The 18,315-nt window shown below is 43.2% G+C and overlaps 1 protein-coding gene across 1 annotated transcript in view; it reads left to right on the top strand.

Moving 5' to 3' along the window:
• FOXP2 (forkhead box P2) overlaps positions 1-18,315 on the top strand; it is a 1,142,483-nt gene that overhangs the window by 114,049 nt on the left and 1,010,119 nt on the right. Inside the window, exon 3 of the mRNA XM_058190721.1 lies at positions 7,058-7,282. The gene's annotated coding sequence lies outside the window, so the exon portion shown is untranslated. The remainder of the gene's footprint in view (positions 1-7,057; positions 7,283-18,315) is intronic.

The following is an 18,315-nucleotide window of genomic DNA, read 5'->3' as shown; positions in this document are numbered from 1 at the left end:
TGCATGTGCAACCATATCATCTGTGCATGCACACAGCTTTCGTTGGTGCGCTGTGCCCGCAATTGCACCATTTGCATGTGTGTGGTTTTCGCACCCACAATGCACACATGCGAGTGCTGTCTACACATATGTGCGTTGTGTGCCAGTACTCTTGTGTGCATGCGGAAACACGTGCATATGCGCAGGAGTGTTCTGAAGACCAGTTGGGTTCCCCTGAATTGCGTACATGCGCATTAGAGGCCCAAACCCCAGTTAGGGGTGTGCGCGCACATGTGCAGCTTCAGGTGAGTTGGGCGACAGCTCGCATGCCTTGAAAAACGGCTCTGTGTGTCACTTCTGGCACATGTGCCATAGGTTCGCCATCATGGACATGTATGTTTGTGTTTGTGAGTATGGGAATATGTTATATGTTATTTTAAGTTTGAAATTAAAGTAAGCATTATTAAGCCAGGCCAGCAGTCAGATTCAGATAAAAACAAATAGAAATGAATGTGTGAGTATATCCTGGAAACCCAGAAGCATATATTCAAGTAATAGTTGGATAAAAGGAGCAACAAATAGACATCAGGCTCTCTGCCAAGGATGGCTTGGAAAAATTGTCCAGATTCCCTGTAAACAATCAAGGAGGTTATGGCTCAAAGATTCTATTTAACTGTTTCCACAAGGACATACATATTGAGCTTAGCCAAAAGTTAAACTACTGGACTACAAAAACCTTGCAAGCTGCATGGATAAAATAAGCTTCTTTCTAATGAAAAATCTCAGGTTAGCCGAAGACCTATGCTAAGTAACACCAGATAATACAAACATTGATGCCTGGAACAGCAGTGGAAGTAATTTATAACTGCACATTTATTCAGTAGCATTGCTATTAATATGTCAGTTATGAATTGTACGATAACTTTGTGCAGATACTAAGACTTCAGTTGTTAGAGTTCCTAAACCTCTGTGCCCTTCTCATTTCCAACTGAGAGACAGAATTGGAAATATTCAATCTGCTAATTCAGGAAGATGGTTATGGGAGAGAGAGGGCTTGAATTATTGAGCTAATATATAAGTTAAAAAGTAAAAGGTTAGAATATCTTTCTGCCTGACCTCTCTTTGAGTGGTAACAGCTCCAGAGAGAAGTTCCCATGGGGAACATCTGACTCTCAATGTGAAGTTGGAGTGAAAGGACTGGAGTGATAAGAAGTAATCCTTTATTGGGATACTATTATTAGATTTTTCCTACGGCGTTTCCCTTGGAGTTAAATCAAAGGCTAATTTACAATGGCAAAGGCTGCAAAAAAGGAGATGAGAGTAGATTTTAGGAGGAGCTCTCCTGTTCAACAACCTCTTACTATATTAGAAAGCACAGTATCTACAGTAGACTCGTTCAATTTTTTGGGGGGGTTCTATAATCTCTTGAAATGGGTCCCTAAAATTAGAACTATCATTAAAATAGTACAACAAAGAATGTTCTTCTGCGTTGACACAGAAAGCTTAGACTGCCCCAGGAGCTGTTGATACAGTTCTACAAAGGAATTATTGAGCCCTGTGCTTCTATAACTGTCTGGTTTGGTACATAACCAAACAGGAAAGTTACAGACCGCAATAGATAGTTAGGACTGCAGAAAAAACAATTGCAATCAGCCCACCTTCCATTGAGGGCATGTATATTGGAGGGATCAGAAGGAGGGCTGCGAAAATATCTACAGACCCATCATATCCTGAACATAAACTGTTTCAACTCCTCCCTTTGGGATGCTGCTAGAGGGCATTGCATGCCAACTAGACATAATTTTTCCCCTCATGCCATTACTCTGCTGTACATCTAATTCCCACAGTACTGTCTTATGTCTATTATTCTATTGTTTTGTATGTACGCTAATATATATTGGAGCTTATATATTGGAGACAAAGTCCTTGTGTCTCTAATCATACTTGGCCAAATAAAGCTACTTCTTATTCCTTATTCCTTATTCCTTATTCCCTATTCCCTATTCTGTTCTGTTCTGTTCTGTTCTGTTCTATTCTTTTCTATTCTATTCTATTCTATTCTATTCTATTCTATTCTATTCTATTCTATTCTATTCTATTCATTTTACGGTACTGTACTGTACTGTGCTCTATTCTACTCAACTCATAAAAATAAAAATCCCAATCAAGATAAAATTATAGCTAGATTATTATTATTATTATTATTATTATTATTATTATTATTATTATTATTATTATTATTATTATTATTATTATTATTATTATTTAATTTGTATAAATGATACAATAAATGATGATAGGGAGGGAGCTAATATGATCTGCATGGTGGTGGGAGAGGTGTCATTGCCTCCAGTTAGGACTCCAAGCTTTTAAGTATTTTGAATATAGACCCTGCAGGCTATTTGTCCAAATAGCTACCAGGAATCAAGACTGACTCAAACACACATCCCGCCAAATATTAGCACATAGCTTGCTGATAGTAATACAGAAGCTAATGCAGTTGTCTAATTAATTCTCCATATTGGTGGAGACAGCAGCCAGGCATGGGTGTTCTCATCCATTCAGATTGGAGGACTGAGTATGAAGATTTGTTTGGTCCCGCCCTCCTAGCCAGTTGTCCTCCAGCTTTTGACTCAGTCCCTCATACTGGACAGATGTATGGGAGCAACTCTCCTGAAATTTGGTTGTGGTTATTGTTACTTCTAATTCTTCTATAGTTTTTAAGTGTGTGTATGTAAGTACTACTGTCCTACCGGTTAGTAGTGGCAAATTTCCTTCATTTACTCCTTTGGGGTTTCTATAATTCAAAATGTTCCAGCCCTTTTACCCTTAAGGTTTCTTAAAGAATAATTAGTTGATTGCAAGCTATTATGCTGTTTTTAAGGAGTCTTGCGCTCCATTGGGGCTGGAGCTAATGTTTTTGGATCATTTTTTTATTTGCAAGTTTTAGTGCTGGAGGAGCTTCATGCTCTAATCAGGCTACTCGGACGGCCATTTTGTTTATTTTAAAGAATGAATCAGAGGTTTGCTGATCGGAGCTTCAAGTTCAGAGTGGATGGCCAGTAACAAAATAATAGCCTGAGCTTTCCTAAATTCACATTTACGATTTGGAAACTTTCTAAGCTGACTAGGGTTTGCAACCTAAGGTTGTGTGTTTCTGGCAGAACTGCCATGTTTATGGTGGTCATGAAGAAGGAGTCTCGCGCTCCACAATATGGCAGCGCCATTTTAAGACAGTAACGTGTTTCCAGGACTTAAGTTATTCAATTGCCTGGATTGTTCAGCCCAATGGAATTTACAGGCTCCTGGGTTTTTACAAGGCGAATTTACTAGCTGTATTTAGTCTGTATGACTATTTCTGTAATGGTGATTCATTTAGGAGCTTTGTTTCTCCACTGAAAAGTTTTGCCTTGCAATAGGTCATTTATATTGCCACAGAGCTGATCATTTTAACTTGATCCCCTTTGGAATTCTCAAGAAGCACGAAGCCGAAGACGCCAGCCTGAAGATGATGAGTGAGACCTCGTCAAAATGTCGCTAAGATACTCTCAACCTTACACAGGAAAAGACCCGAAAATGCCAAGACCTATATATATCAGGGGTGAAATCTAAAAATTTTCCCTACCAGTTCTGTGGGCGTGGCTTAATTGGTGGGCGTGGCTTGGTGCTCAGATGACTGGGTGGGTGTGGCCAATAACAATAAATAATAAAAATAATAAACAAAGTATAAAAAAACAATAAGGTACCAAAAACCAACTTTCACACTTTACACATACACAACACAACACAACTGATTCACACACAATGTAAAAGCAGCTGCACTTCACACTTCACACAGCCACAAAAAGCTCAAAAACCAACTTTCACACTTCACACACACATAACTGACACACACACACACACACAAAATACCACATACAGCTTTCTGAGATTTTGTGTGTTTGTGTAGTTAGAGTGAAACACTACAGAAACACACCAAATCTCAGAAAGCTGAACAAATATTTTATTATTTTATTTTATTTTATTTTATTTTATTTTATTTATTTTATTTTATTTTATTTTATTTTATTTTATTTTATTTTATTTTATTTTATTTTATTTTATTTTATTTTATTTTATTTTATTTTTGTGGACTTCAATTCCCAGAGTTCCTCAGCCAGACAGCATTAATCACTCAGTGGTGAAATAGATTAGCTAAGTTTAGATTAGTTCAGTCTGGTGCTAAAAGCGAAACTGGGGCTTTCCGGCTGTGAGAAAAGCCTTGAGGTCGATCAGTAATCAGGTAAATGTCTTAGACTCTTTTAAAAGGAGTTTTTCTACATGTTTTCTACAGAAAACATGTTTTTTAAGGTTCTGCTGATGAGGAACTCGGGTGAAATCCCCAGAGTAGCCTTTAAATTTTTTTTTTAAAAAGTTTAAAGGCTGCCGATATCAGCTGAGGGGTGGGATCCTCAAAGGCTTTTTTTAACTTTTAAAGGCAGGTTTCAGCTGAAGCAAAACCTTCTTTTAAAAGTAAAAAAAACAAACCCTCTGCTGATGTTGTGGCTCAGCAGAAGCAGGGGGGCGGGGCTAGGGATTTTTCCTACCGGTCCTCCAAACCAGCAGCCGCCATCTCTACCGGATTGTGCGAGCCAGTCCGATCCGGGAGCATTTCACCCCTGATATAGCCGCCATCTCTACTGGATCGCGCAAGCCAGTCCAATCCGGGAGCATTTCACCTCTGATATATATATATATATATGTTTTCTGAGGTTTTCGCGGGTGTTTGTATGTAGGTCTTTGGTTATTCAGGTTTTCTCCCATGTAAAATTGGAAGTTCCAATTTTACGCGGGAGAAAACCCGAATAACCAAAGAGATAGATAGATAGATAGATGATAGATAGATAGATAGATAGATACACACACACACACACACACACACACACACACACACACACATATATACACTCTATCTATCTATCGATTGATCGATCGATTTTACTGACTGGCTAAAGAGGAGTGTTTTCTCCTCCTGATTTTATTATAATATTCCTTATTGGAACTATATTTTATTTTAATTGTCTGCAGCGCCATGCCTAAGGCTAAGGCTCAGAACAAGGCCATGCCTAAGGCTCAGAACAAGTCCAAACGTGGCCGTAAAGCTACAGAAGTGGCAGCAGCCAGGGTGGCTATCAAGGCAGTGGTGGTAGGCGGTTCTGGAACCATTCCACATTCAACTCCTCGACATGAAATTTCAAGTAGTAAGGCATCTCATTCTCAGCACAAGTCTAATAATGTCTTTAAGTCTTCTACATGTGATGAACAGTGTAGACATCAAACATTACAAAGGCTTTGTGACAAAGGCAGCAGCCCTGTTGCTACTGAGGCACGTGCCTCAGGAAAGCTTATTATTCCAGTCAGCCTCCTCCTCAAGAACCTGATCCTGGGGTTATTCTAGACCAGGTTTCCTTGCGAGATTGTCCTATTGCTATTTCTACAACTGCCTTGTGGGGACTCGCGGGTTCTCCGGCTCCTCCTTCTGCCGGTGCTGAATTTTCTGAGCAAATTCTGGTTACAGAAGAAGTTCCTGCACAGCAAGAAGAGCGCCCTGTTCCTGCGCCTACACAACATCAGGAATTGGTGTTACCTGATAATTTTCAACTTCTGATTGCCAAAGCTGTACAACAATCATTGGCTGCTGGTGTCAGGCCTGGAAACCATACTAGGCCTTAGGGTTCCAGACGCTGCCACATTTTCCCCTGAGGGGAAGAAGGGGGGTTGAGGGGTATGGTAACATTCTTCAAGCGGTCAAGGTCGGATGGTGTTCACATCTGCAGGAGGAGTTGCGGGAAGATATTCAAATGAACTGGGAGAACGTGGGACCATGTGACCAGCAAAGGGGTTAGGGGGGTGGGACTCTTGGGGTTTGTATAACTAGGAAAAGAATCCAGAAGTTCAGTTTTGGAATTTCACTCATCGTGTGCCAGTTTCCTCATGCTAGTAAAGAACTCCGGAAAACAATGGCTTCTGAGGTTTTTTTATGCAGAAGAGGTTTTTCTGGAACCGTGACAGCTGGATTTCATCAGTTGCATCAAAACTCTTCTGAGATGTCTGTTGTTTCTGAGTCCTCTGGACACTATTATCAAGAGGAGGATTTGTCCCTACAGGGTTTGGGGTCTCTTCAATCTCAAGGGAGTTGCCGTTCTTTCCTTGAAGGGGGTGATAATCAAGATCCTGATTTTTCTGAGGATGAGGGGATTTCTCCAGAACAACCAGCATTTACTGATCTATTTCCCCCGGCGATTTTCAAGTCCTTACTCTTTAAAGCTTGTAATGCAGCTCAGCTTGGATCTTTGGCTGGGGAAGACACAGCTACTTCTTCATCCCTTGAGCAACGTAATCCGCTGTTTTCAGAACCTGCTAAACCAGTGGACACTATTCCTGCACCACACTTGTTTTTGGATGTAATCCAACGGCAATGGACTTCCCCGGGGGCTGTGCCATCTCCTTTGTCTTCGGATAAATGTTTCTTTAATGTTGCAGTTGATTTGGCCAATTTGCTTCAGGTTCGTACAGTGGATGATCCTATCGCTGCTTTATTGCCAAACTCAGCCATCCCAGGTGTACCAGAAGAAGGTCTACGTACAGAGGAGAGGTGCTCCGATCTTGTCCTTCAGCGTGTTCATCAAGGGGCAGCCTGGTCTATCCGAGCTGCGACCACGGTATCCTTTTTCAGTCAAACAACCTTATTTTGGTTGCGGCAGCTACAGGACAAGTTGTCGTCAGAGGATACCAGGATCCAACAGGATCTTAACAAACTTATAGCAGCTGTCCAATTTTCAGCGGATGCCACTCTGAATTCAGCCCGCTTTGCCTCCAAATCTATGGCATTAGCAGTGGCAGCTCGTCACTTAGTTCGGCTGAGACATTGGCAAGCGGATACCCATCACAAGTGGCATTTGGTGTGGACTCCTTTTACTGGAAACAAGCTGTTTGGATCTTCATTGGATCCCTTGTTGGTGGAAACAAAGGACAAAAGAAAGATTTTGCCTTCATCCCAACATAAAACTGATTTTCATTTTTCCCCCTTTTTCCGCAGGTCATCTGGTTGCGGATCAGATTGGGGTTCGGGACGTTTCCGTTCCCAGGAATCCTTCAGATCTCAGCAGCGAGGGTATCAGGACAGGACATTATGTGGTAGATCCTTTGCAGGCAAGCGGCCCTTTCGAGGAGGAGGAAGTCAGTCATTCCATCGCCAGAGTTAAGAGTGAGTCTGCTCCTCCCATCGATGGCAGGTTAGCGCTGTTTGCTGGCAAGGGATACGGTAAGATATGGTCTCTCCCTGGAATTTATTTCCACTCCTCCGAGGTACTTTATTCCTTGTCCTGTTTCTAAAAACAAACACAAGAAGGTCCTCATGGATTTGGCTGTGCAGCACCTTTTGGACATTAGAGCTATCCAGAAGGTGCCTGAGGATCAGGCAGGACTGTGTTTCTATTCCCTGTTATTTCTGGTTCCTAAGGCCTCGGGGGGGGGGGGTAGACCAATTCTTGACCTCAAATGATCGAATCCTTACATTGTGTACAAACGGTTCAAGATGCATTCTTTCCAATTGATCTTGACTGGCATAAGGAAGGGCAACTTCCTCACATCTATAGATCACACTGAGGCCTACTTACATATTCCTATTTGTCGGTCTCATCGCCAATTTCTTCAATTTTTTTATGGGGGTTGTCATTACCAGTACAGGGCAATGCCCTTGGGCTTGTCTTCTGCCCCTCATATCTTTATTAAGGTACTAGCGGTGTTAGCAGCACATCTCAGGGCTATCCCTGTCCGGGTTCAATGTTATCTGGACAATATTTTAATTCGATCGTCTTCAAAGAATATGGCATTTAAAGATTTACAAGTTACTGTTTGTTGTTTGATGGCCCACGGCTTCTCTGTTAATGAAGAAAAGAGCCAGTTCAGGCCTTTGACACGTTTAGTTCATTTGGGGACAATAATAGATTCCTTAGAGTGTAGAGTTTATTTGTCCCAAGAGTGACTGAACAATCTTAAGGAGTTAGTAGGTAAGGTTAAGAGTGAACGGCCAATTCCCTTAGCATTATTGTCCACTCTTCTGGGCAAAACGATATTAGCCATTCATGTCACTCCTTGGGCTCACTTACATGCCAGAGACCAATGGTTTCTCTTGCCCTTTCAGAAGGAGGGAAGAGGCAAGTCTCCAGCCAGGGTCACTCCCAAAGTAAGCAGAGCCCTCTCCTGGTGGAGGTCTCCAGCTGTTTCCAAGGGACGCCTGTTTCATGAACCTCACCATCTAGTTTTGACAATTGACGCCTGTCTTCTTGGATGGGGAGCTCACATACAATCTCTGATGACGCAGGGCAGATGGTAGGTACATGGTCAAAAATGAAATATCAATTGGCTGGAACTCAGAGCAGTGTACTTGGCTCTTCATCACTTTCAACAGGTGGTCTTGGGCAACCACGTGCTGGTTCTCACCAACAGTGTAGCCATAAAGGCGCACATCAATCGACAAGGCAATACCAGATCACGGGGTCTGATGTTGGAAGCCAAGAGACTCGGACTCTGGGCAGAACACCATCTCTTGTTCCTGACAGTGGAACACATCTCGGGGGCATCCAACGTTCAAGTGGATTAGTTGAGTTGATCAGCTGTGAACCACACGAGTGGTGACTGCATTCTTCACTGTTCAAAGATCTAACATGCCATTTCGGCCTTCCACAGGTAGACTTATTCGCATCCCCTCAGAATACGCAGCTACCGCGATTTTACACCCGCTTCCCGGCTCATTGGGCGGAGGGGGTACATGCTCTTCGCAGTCCATGGCTGCAGTCCTATATGCATTTCCTTCTCTTCCCTTGATTCCGTGGGTGGTGCGCAAGATCCTTGAGGAATGGGCTGAGGTCATGCTGGTAGCTCCTCACTGGCCTTGTTGGCCATGATTCGCCGATTTCAAGGCTCTGTCAGTGGCGACCCCCTGGAGGATTCCTCAGAAACTGGTTTCGCTCAGCCAAGGGGAGTTGAAGCATCCGGATCCTCAGTGGCTTCAACTGACCATTTGGAGATTGAGCGGCATGCTCTAAGAAGGAACTGTTTGTCCGCCAGAGTCATCAGAACCATCCAAGCTTCCAGATGTCCTTCTACGGAACGTATTTACTCAGCTACTTGGACGGCCTTTTGTTCCTGGTGTGATTGTGAGGCTTTTAGGCGACAAGTGGCAGCCTTGTCTATGGTTCTGACTTGTGGTTCTTTTTCATCTCTATCTCAGCATCCTACTATTTGTAGATTCCTTAAGGGAATGCAGGTTTCTCAACCATCTGCCTATGCAGGGAAAAGGGATTCCCCAACAGGCTCAATTTCCATTGAACTGGGGCTCACCTCTTATCACAAGTCATCCGTCCCTCTGTTACCTTCACTCCTACCACGGTGGGGCTCCGCCCGGAGGAGGGCCAGATGCCAACTTTGTCACAAGAACTGTGCAGCATGATTGCGCAGACCATTTCAAAAGGCATTGACACAGCCCTTCTTCGGAGGGGTATTTGTGGCCCCCTTACCATTGGGTTCCCCCAGTTCACTGGACTTACAGCCCACCAAATGCTTTGACAGGGAATATCTCTAGGATCCCCAATCTCCATTACCCTCCCATCACTGCGGCATTTTGCTCATGGGTGAGGAAGATCTAGCAGATTATAATCTCTCTGAGGATGAGGGCATCATCCTGGACAAGCCAGCAGTCACTGGGCTTTTTTGCCACAACTTGTTTAAGACCTTACTATTGAAGGCAAAAACAACCAGCAATATGGGAGTAATCAGTGAGCATACTGAGGGATCTGCAGACCCTCAGGACCCTAGTGCACTTCTCTTCGCAGAGCCTGTCTCACAACAGGAGGTTATTCCATCCCCCAAGCTCTTTGTCGATGTAATACCAAGATAGTGGAATCAGCCTAGGACTGTTCCGGCCCCCAGTGGAATGGAGAGGAAAATGTCAGGAATGAAATGCTCCCGGTTCAGACCGGATTGCCTGTTCCAGTAGCGATGGTGGTGGGTGGTTCGGAGAACTGATAGCAAAAATCCCTGCCCCCCCCACCATGCCCAGCTGAGCCACACGATCATAAAAGGGTGGTTTTTTTTACTTTTAAAAGCATTTTTTCTTTGGCCAAAAAAATGCTTTTAAAAGTAAAAAAAAAAAAGCCTCTGATGATCACACAGCTCAGCTGGGATCGCCAGAGGAGCCTTTTAAAAGCATTTTTTCCTACAATCTCTTTGGCCGAAGAAGTTTTTTTAAAAATGCTTTTAAAAGACTTTGACAATCCTAGCTGAGTTGCCTGATCGTCAGAGCCTTCGGTAGAAAAAATGCTTTTAAAAGAAAACAAAAGCCTCTGACGATCAGGCAACTCAGCTGGGATCATCAGAGCCTTTTAAAAGCATTTTTTACAACCTCTTTGGCTGAAGAGGTTGTAGAAAAAATGCTTTTAAAAGTAAAAAAAAAAAGCCTCTGATGATCACACAGCTCAGCTGGGATCGCCAGAGGAGCCTTTTAAAAGCATTTTTTTCTACAATCTCTTTGGCCGAAGAAGTTTTTTTAAAAATGCTTTTAAAAGACTTTGACAATCCCAGCTGAGTTGCCTGATCGTCAGAGCCTTCGGTAGAAAAAATGCTTTTAAAAGAAAACAAAAGCCTCTGACGATCAGGCAACTCAGCTGGGATCATCAGAGCCTTTTAAAAGCATTTTTTACAACCTCTTTGGCTGAAGAGGTTGTAGAAAAAATGCTTTTAAAAGTAAAAAAAAAGTTGGCCACGCCCACCCAATCACATTACCCCTACCACCAAGCCAAGCCCACAGAACCAGTAGTAACAATTTTTACATTTCACCACTGGAAAATGTATACTGTGGAACAGAAGCTTGAGGAGATTCTGAAACTTCCAACCATAAAAGCTCCCTTGGCCAAGCTGCCAAAACCGAAGACAGAAGGGCAGAACTATCAGCCCATAAAGCCCACCACGTCACTGCCTGGGCAATTTGATCTACCACTGCGGCATCCTTCTTCACCAGGACTTCCCTAATTTGGCTTTGCCAAATTCAGGCCCGTGTATCTACAGAAGACACGAGGCTGCATCAAGATATCAATAAGCTGATTGTACAGCTGACGATTCCACTGACGCAACCCTCAATGCGACAAAATTTGCCTCACAAGCCTTAGTATCTAATGTCGCCTCCAGGCATCCTTTATGGCTTAGGCATTAGTATCTAATGTCACCTCCAGACAAACACAATCTAGACATCCCTTCCGTGGAGCCGGCAACTGACCTTACTATCAGACTAAATGACTGCCCAGTCGAGTCCCATAGGCGACCGTTTTGGGAGCTTTGCCAGCCAATGGCAGGCCACAACCACCAATGCCTGGGCATTACAAACAGTACGACTCGGACTCACTCTAGAGTTCTCCAACCCTCCAAGACGGTTCATCCACTGCTCAGTTTCAGGAGACACCACCAAGCGATCTCAGATGGAAGCCGAGATCCAACATCTGGCCATTCAAGCCATAGAATCAGTACCATGACAACAGCAGAGTCTCGGCTTCTATTCAATTCTCTTCTTGGTTCAAAAGAAATGAGGCAGAACCAGATCCATATTAGATCTAAAGAAGCTAAATGTACACATAAAGTACAAACGCTTTAAGATGCAATATCTGCATTTCATCCTGGGTTGCATCAGGCAGGAGGATCTCTTAACAGGGTCTGGATGGGGAGAAAGGCTCAAGCTTAATCCCTCCAAGACGGAGTGGCTGTGGATGCCGGCACCCCGATTCAGTCAGCTGCAGCCGCGGCTGACTGTTGGAGGCGAGTTATTGGCCCCAAAGGATAGGGTGCGCAACTTAGGTGTCCTCCTGGATGAACGGCTGTCATTTGAAGATCATTTGACGGCCGTCTCCAGGAGGGCCTTCCACCAGGTTCACCTGGTTCGGCAGTTGCGCCCCTTCCTTGATCGGGATGCCTTGTGCACAGTCACTCATGCGCTCGTTACCTCTCGCTTGGATTATTGTAATGCTCTCTACATGGGGCTCCCCTTGAGGTGCACTCGGAGGCTTCAGTTAGTCCAGAATGCAGCTGCGCGGGTGATAGAGGGAGCTACGCGTAGCTCCCATATAACACCGCTCCTGCGCAGACTGCACTGGCTACCTGTGGCCTTTTGAGTGCACTTTAAGGTTTTGATCACTACCTTTAAAGCGCTCCATGGCTTAGGGCCTGGGTACTTACGGGACCGCCTGCTGTTACCGCATGCCTCCCACCTACCCGTACGCTCTCACAGAGAGGGACTTCTCAGGGTGCCGTCCGCCAAGCAATGTCGGCTGGCGGCTCCCAGGGGAAGGTCCTTCTCTGTGGGGGCTCCCACACTCTGGAACGAGCTTCCCCCGGGTTTACGCCAAATACCTGACCTTCGGACCTTCCGCCGCGAACTGAAGACACATCTTTTCATTCGCACGGGGCTGGCTTAAATTTTTGATTTTAAATTATCTATTATTAATTTTAATGGGGTTTTAGTTTTATATATTTTAAAGTTTTTTTAGGCCAATTATAAAATAAGTTTTTTAATTTGTATTTTAAATTGTATATTGTATTGTTTGTTTTTATTTTTGGCTGTACACCGCCCTGAGTCCTTCGGGAGAAGGGCGGTATAAAAATCGAATAAATAAATAAATAAATAAAATAAATAACATCAATAGATCTCAGGGAGGCCTATCTACATGCCCCATCAGACCATTTCACAGAAGGTTCCTCAGGTTCTGCTACACAGGAGCCCACTTCCAATATAGAACCCTCCCATTAGGGCACTCTTCTGCCCCCACAACCTTTACAAAACTGTTGGACATGGTGGCGACTCACCTCCGGGCAAGACCCATTAGAATACAATGTTACTTGGATGACATATTGATCCAGTCATCATTCCCACAGCAGGCAAGATGAGACCTCCAGATCATGGTCCAAGTCCTCCAGGAACAAGGGTTCACCATGATACCATGCTTGGCAATAGTGCCCTGGGTGAGATTACCAGTGTCTTCTATTAGCAAGACAAAGAGTCAGTCTCAGCAACACCAACACCAACATCAAGGTTCCCAGAAGGTGATCAGATCCTTAATGTGGTGGACATCAGCAACAGGGAACAGGGCTGCTTCTTCAAGGAGCCCTCTCACCTAGTCCTGACCATGGATGCCAGCCTCTTTGGCTGGGGCACCCATCTGCAATCCCAAGTGACCCAGGGCCGATGGTCTCCAGACGACCTTTTGAACGACATCAATTGGCTGGAATTGAGAGCAGCGCACCTGATGCTTCATTATTTTCAAATGTCCCTGTCAGGTTACCACGTGCTGTTGTTGATGGACAATGTTACGACCAAGGATCACATGAACCATCAGGGGGCACATGTTCCAGGGCACTGATGCGTGAAGCAGTGGAGATTGGTCTGTGGGTGGAGACACATCTTCTTTCCCTACAAGCAGAACACATCTCTGGGGTCTCCAACTCCCAAGTGGATTGGTTGAGCAGGACAACCATCAATCAGGTCGAATGGCAACTGCATCCTGACCTCTTTCTCCAACTGTCCAACAAATTCAGCCAACCATGTGTAGACCTCTTTGCTACCCAATGAATGCATGCTCTTTGCTGCCTGTGGCTCCAGGGCCCGTTATATGGCTTCCCTCCAACCCCTCTCATACCGAGGGTCATTAGAAAGGTCCTGGAGGAAAAAGCAGAGGTCCTTTTCATAGTACCTCACTGGCCCCAACGAGTCTGGTTCATGGACCTCATGAACCTATCCATATCTCGCCCCTGGAGGATACCTCCAAACAGGATCTCCCTCAGCCAGGGGGCTATCATCAACCTGGACCCTCAGTAGCTCCAATTGGCTGCCTGGCACTTGAAAGGGAGATCCTAAAGGAGGCTCATTTCTCTAAGAAAGTCATCACTACCATTCAAGCTTTCCGCCGTCTGTTGACAAACCACATTTATGAGGCCACATGGACCTCTTTTTGCCACTGGTGCACCACATCTACATCAGCATCCATGCCAAACATATTCGATTTCCTTCAAGAGGGGCTGGATAAAGGACTCGCCACAAACACTCTCCGCAGACAGGTGGCAGCCTTGGCTAGTATCATGACCTGTGGGAGCGCGCCAACCCTCTCACAACATCCGAGGTTACCTAGCTTCTTGAAAGGGGCATCCAATTTATAACTGCCGCCTGTACACAGATACCCTTTTTGGGATTTGTCACTAGTGTTACAGGTTCTCACTTCCCCTCCGTTCGAGCCTTTAGGGTCTGCCAGTTTCAAGATATTGACCTTCAAGGTCGCCTTCCACGTCGCAGTTACATCTGCTAGGCAAATTTCTGAGCTGGCGGCCCCCTCTGTACAAAAAGACTTGTGTATCTTTCATCCAAACGGAGTCATCCTTACACTGGATCCAACATTCATGCCCAAAATCAATACCTGGTTTCACAGGGCCCAGGAGGTCATCTTACCTGATTTTTTTCTGAACCCCAAACATCCCGGGAAATGACGATGGCACTCCTTAGATGTACGCAGGGCCCTGCGTAAATACATCAGAAGAACAGCTACATTCTGGAAGACTGAATCCTTATTCGTCTCATTTCAACCCAGGTCCATGGGCTCCAAGGTGATTCCATCCACAATCGGTTGATGGCTTAAGGCATGTATTGCTCTGGCCTATGAACATCAGGCCAGACCACAACCTGGCCATATCACAGCGCACTCAACAAGGAGTGCAGCCACGATGGCGGCCTGGGCCACACAAGCTTCTATCCTGGAAATTTGCACAGCAGCTACTTGGGCTTTGCCCTCACCCTTCATCAGGAACTACAAATTGGATAAATTTGCCTCAGCTGAGGCAGCATTCGGGAGAAGGGTTTTACAGCAGGTTCAACCAGTTGAGGGGACCCTGGACCCCTCTGTTTCCCACCCTAGGGATACTTAGCTTGGGTATATCCCATTGCTTGGACTCTCTAAGCAGCGCACAGGAGAATGAATGTTGGGCTTATCTGAACATTTTTTCTATGTGCACTGCGTGAGAGTCCAACCTCTTCCTGTTTCCATGGGGGGTCCAGGGTACAGGAGTGGATGGACTTTACAGGTTATGCCTCTCCAGATCCAGGTCCTCATTAAAAAACTGGAGCCTAGCCAGGAGGAGAGGCCAAACAAATTTCATCTCAGTCCCTGGCCAATCATTCATTCATCCATCCATCCATCCATTCATTCATTCATTCATTCATTCATTCATTCATTCATTCATTCATTTATTTATTTATTTATTTATTTATTTATTTATTTATTTATTTGTCAAACACAACAGTATATATAAGTATAAGCATGAAATAATTATATGAATTGGATGCATTCAAAGGGAACATTAGGACAGATGAAGTTAATACCCATTGCTTGGACTCTCACGCAGCGCACATAGAACGAACATTCAGGTAAGTCCAACATTCATTTCAGAGCTTGTGTTTTGGTTTAAATTCCTTGTCTCTTGACCTCGAGTAAACTGCTAATTTCCATAGCAATTATATGTGGAACTCTATAATTGAAACCCAAAGCAGGACAGCAAATTTTTGTTTTAATACAATCAGTGTCAGATCAGCATTTGGATTTAATACAAGCAAGCTAGGGATTAGTCCGAACTACAGAAACCTGCCATCCAGACCAAAGGCATACATACTGTTCATTGGGAGTGGCTGGGAGGGACAGATTGGCACTTGGTATCAGCGGGCATTGGACTATTGGAACTGTTTCTTTATTGAAAAACAAGGTTTCTTTGCAATTTATCCCAGAGAATTCCTGTTGTTGTAATGACGGCCGTTTTCCCCTCTCCAAGAAGGGTCGTTCAGGTAAGACAACGTTCCCTTCTGCACATGGAGGTTTAGCATGCCTGCAATTTGGCAGGATTTTCAGTGCCAGAGAGGAGAGACAGTGGTAAGATAAGGAGCAAAGGATGCTTCAGGGCTTTGGGACGACTGGTGCAGGTTGCGCAAGAATGTCACAATTCTGGTGTTGAAAATCGTTTGTACCAAAATTATTCACCAGCCTGTGTTGAAACTAATACAGTATTAAAATCCATCAAAAAATTGTGTGATGCGGTAGCAGCAGCAAATGCATCAGTTTTAATTTTTAACATGGTAAATATTCATAAATATAAGCAATGTAAACAAAAGATCCTAAAAATGGGAAGGAGTCTTGAGGGGAAAAAAGTTTAACAAACAGTGTTTTAGACCAGTTGTGTTCAACTGTCTAGTTAATGCAATAATTCAAAATAATATATCCTCAAATGCCACCAACTAGTCGTCACTTGTCTTGGTAAACTCACTAATGTCTTGGGGTGTCAGATACTGAGCTTGAGATGACTTCCCTCCTATTTATTATATGAAGAAAAAGGTATAGAAACCTCTTAAAATATTATTGCAATGGTGACAATTGTCTATGACTATCTGCATACATTTAAATTACTTTTTATTATTGAAATAAGATATTTTAAAACCAGTAGGGAGGGGAGAAAACAGTAGGGCCACATATAGCATATATAGTGTACATTTCAAATATATGGAAACATTTTGTAAACAGATAAAGATTATTTAAATGGCTTCATTTCCACAGTTCCCCAGATTTTTTTAGGTTGGGAATCTGAAGTGTTATATCAAATGCTAAAAAACTCCGTCTTTTGTCTTGAAATATATAATGAGTATAGACTTTTATTAGTCCTTGAATGAGGAGACTACACTTTTATTGAAAATCCCCTTTGGATTTCAGCTTTTTAATAAACAAACATACTTTAAGCTTCCATTTTGAAAACAGTTTTTATGATCCGTGAAGTCTCTGCCTCTTCATTAAGTCATGAACACTTTTTCTAACAGGATAGTTATAACTATTCAGACAACCAAAATTAAAAAAGACGTTTCAAATAAGTAATGTTAAAAGGAGTCTTGATCTTGATTTGTGTGCTTTTATAGTATTGAATCATATTTTTATTAGTAAATACCAACAGTAGAAACCATCTTTATATGGTAAAACAGGAGAGCTTCACGGCTGAATTAAGTCTGTTGATTTGAGGATTAACATAGTCCTAAAATTACACATGTTGACAGTGCTGAGATAAACATAATTCAGTGTGTATCTCCCACTTTTAATTTGTTATTGGTTGACACTATAAACGGAGCATGCAGCTTCTACTTTAGCAAACAGGGCTGTAGTTTTCAAGCTGTTTTGATTAGTCTCAGGGAGCAAGAAGGTTCTTTTGTAAGGCCACATAGCCAAGTAATATTAAACTCTGCTAGTTTTAGAGTAACTATTTTGAATTCTAAAATAAACAAATAGATATTTATTTTTACTGAGGACAGAAATAAAACTATCAATTTGGGTGTGAACTGATTGTCTATTGTGGGAAACAGAGCAGAGCCTATTGTTTTTATAGAAACTCTAGAAGACATGCTACCCTGTGAAGAAAATAAATTGTATATTTCTAATCTCATGTAGGAGCTAGGATCAGAGGCCCCTGCTACACTAAAAACCGGTCTTAATCAGAATTTGCTGATACAATAGTTACTCTAGAGACAATCCCTAGGAACCAGTACCATAGAAGGTAATTTTTAAATAAGGGCAAGAGGCAATAGAATTTGAATAATGGGAGATATAATTAGAGGTGGTGAATAATATATTCACTTTGGGCGCTTCTGATAGGTTGTCACGGCCTGAACCAATGAGGAAAAGGTGGGAGGTAAATTTGTGATGGTGATAGGGAACATAAAGAAAGTATATTGATGATTTAAGGTGTGTCCACTGTACCTGTGTGTGCATGATGCACCCTCTTTGCAAAGTACTAAATAAAATTACCATTGTTTTCTTTTGGGAGTTTTGGCTAGTGGTGATTGTTTATTTTAAAAGTAGACAATGAATCCCACAATTTGGAGGCTCTCCCGGGATTCTACAGACAGCAGTCTGTAGAACAGACACTGACTGGGAAGACATGTCCAGTTGTCAGGATGCCTCCATTCAAAACCCAAGAAAGAAAACTCCTGATTCCATGTTTGTAGAGAGCATGTTTACTGAGTTTGAAATGATAGCAATGAAAGAAAAGCAAGATTTGAAGCAAAAGGCATGAAAGTTACATATTGAAAGTATCGTTAAATCTTTCCCCCAAGGACCCAAGGTGAATGTCCAAATCCTAACCCAATTGGCGTCATGTGGGCTACATCTTCAAGGGGTTTTCACCCATCTGGTATTTTGGGATGGTTAACCTTGTCTGGGCATAAACAAGTCAATTCAG

This window comes from Ahaetulla prasina, chromosome 7 (assembly GCF_028640845.1).
Source record: "Ahaetulla prasina isolate Xishuangbanna chromosome 7, ASM2864084v1, whole genome shotgun sequence".
Taxonomy (NCBI): domain Eukaryota; kingdom Metazoa; phylum Chordata; class Lepidosauria; order Squamata; family Colubridae; genus Ahaetulla; species Ahaetulla prasina.
This window is presented reverse-complemented; position numbering and strand designations above follow the sequence as displayed.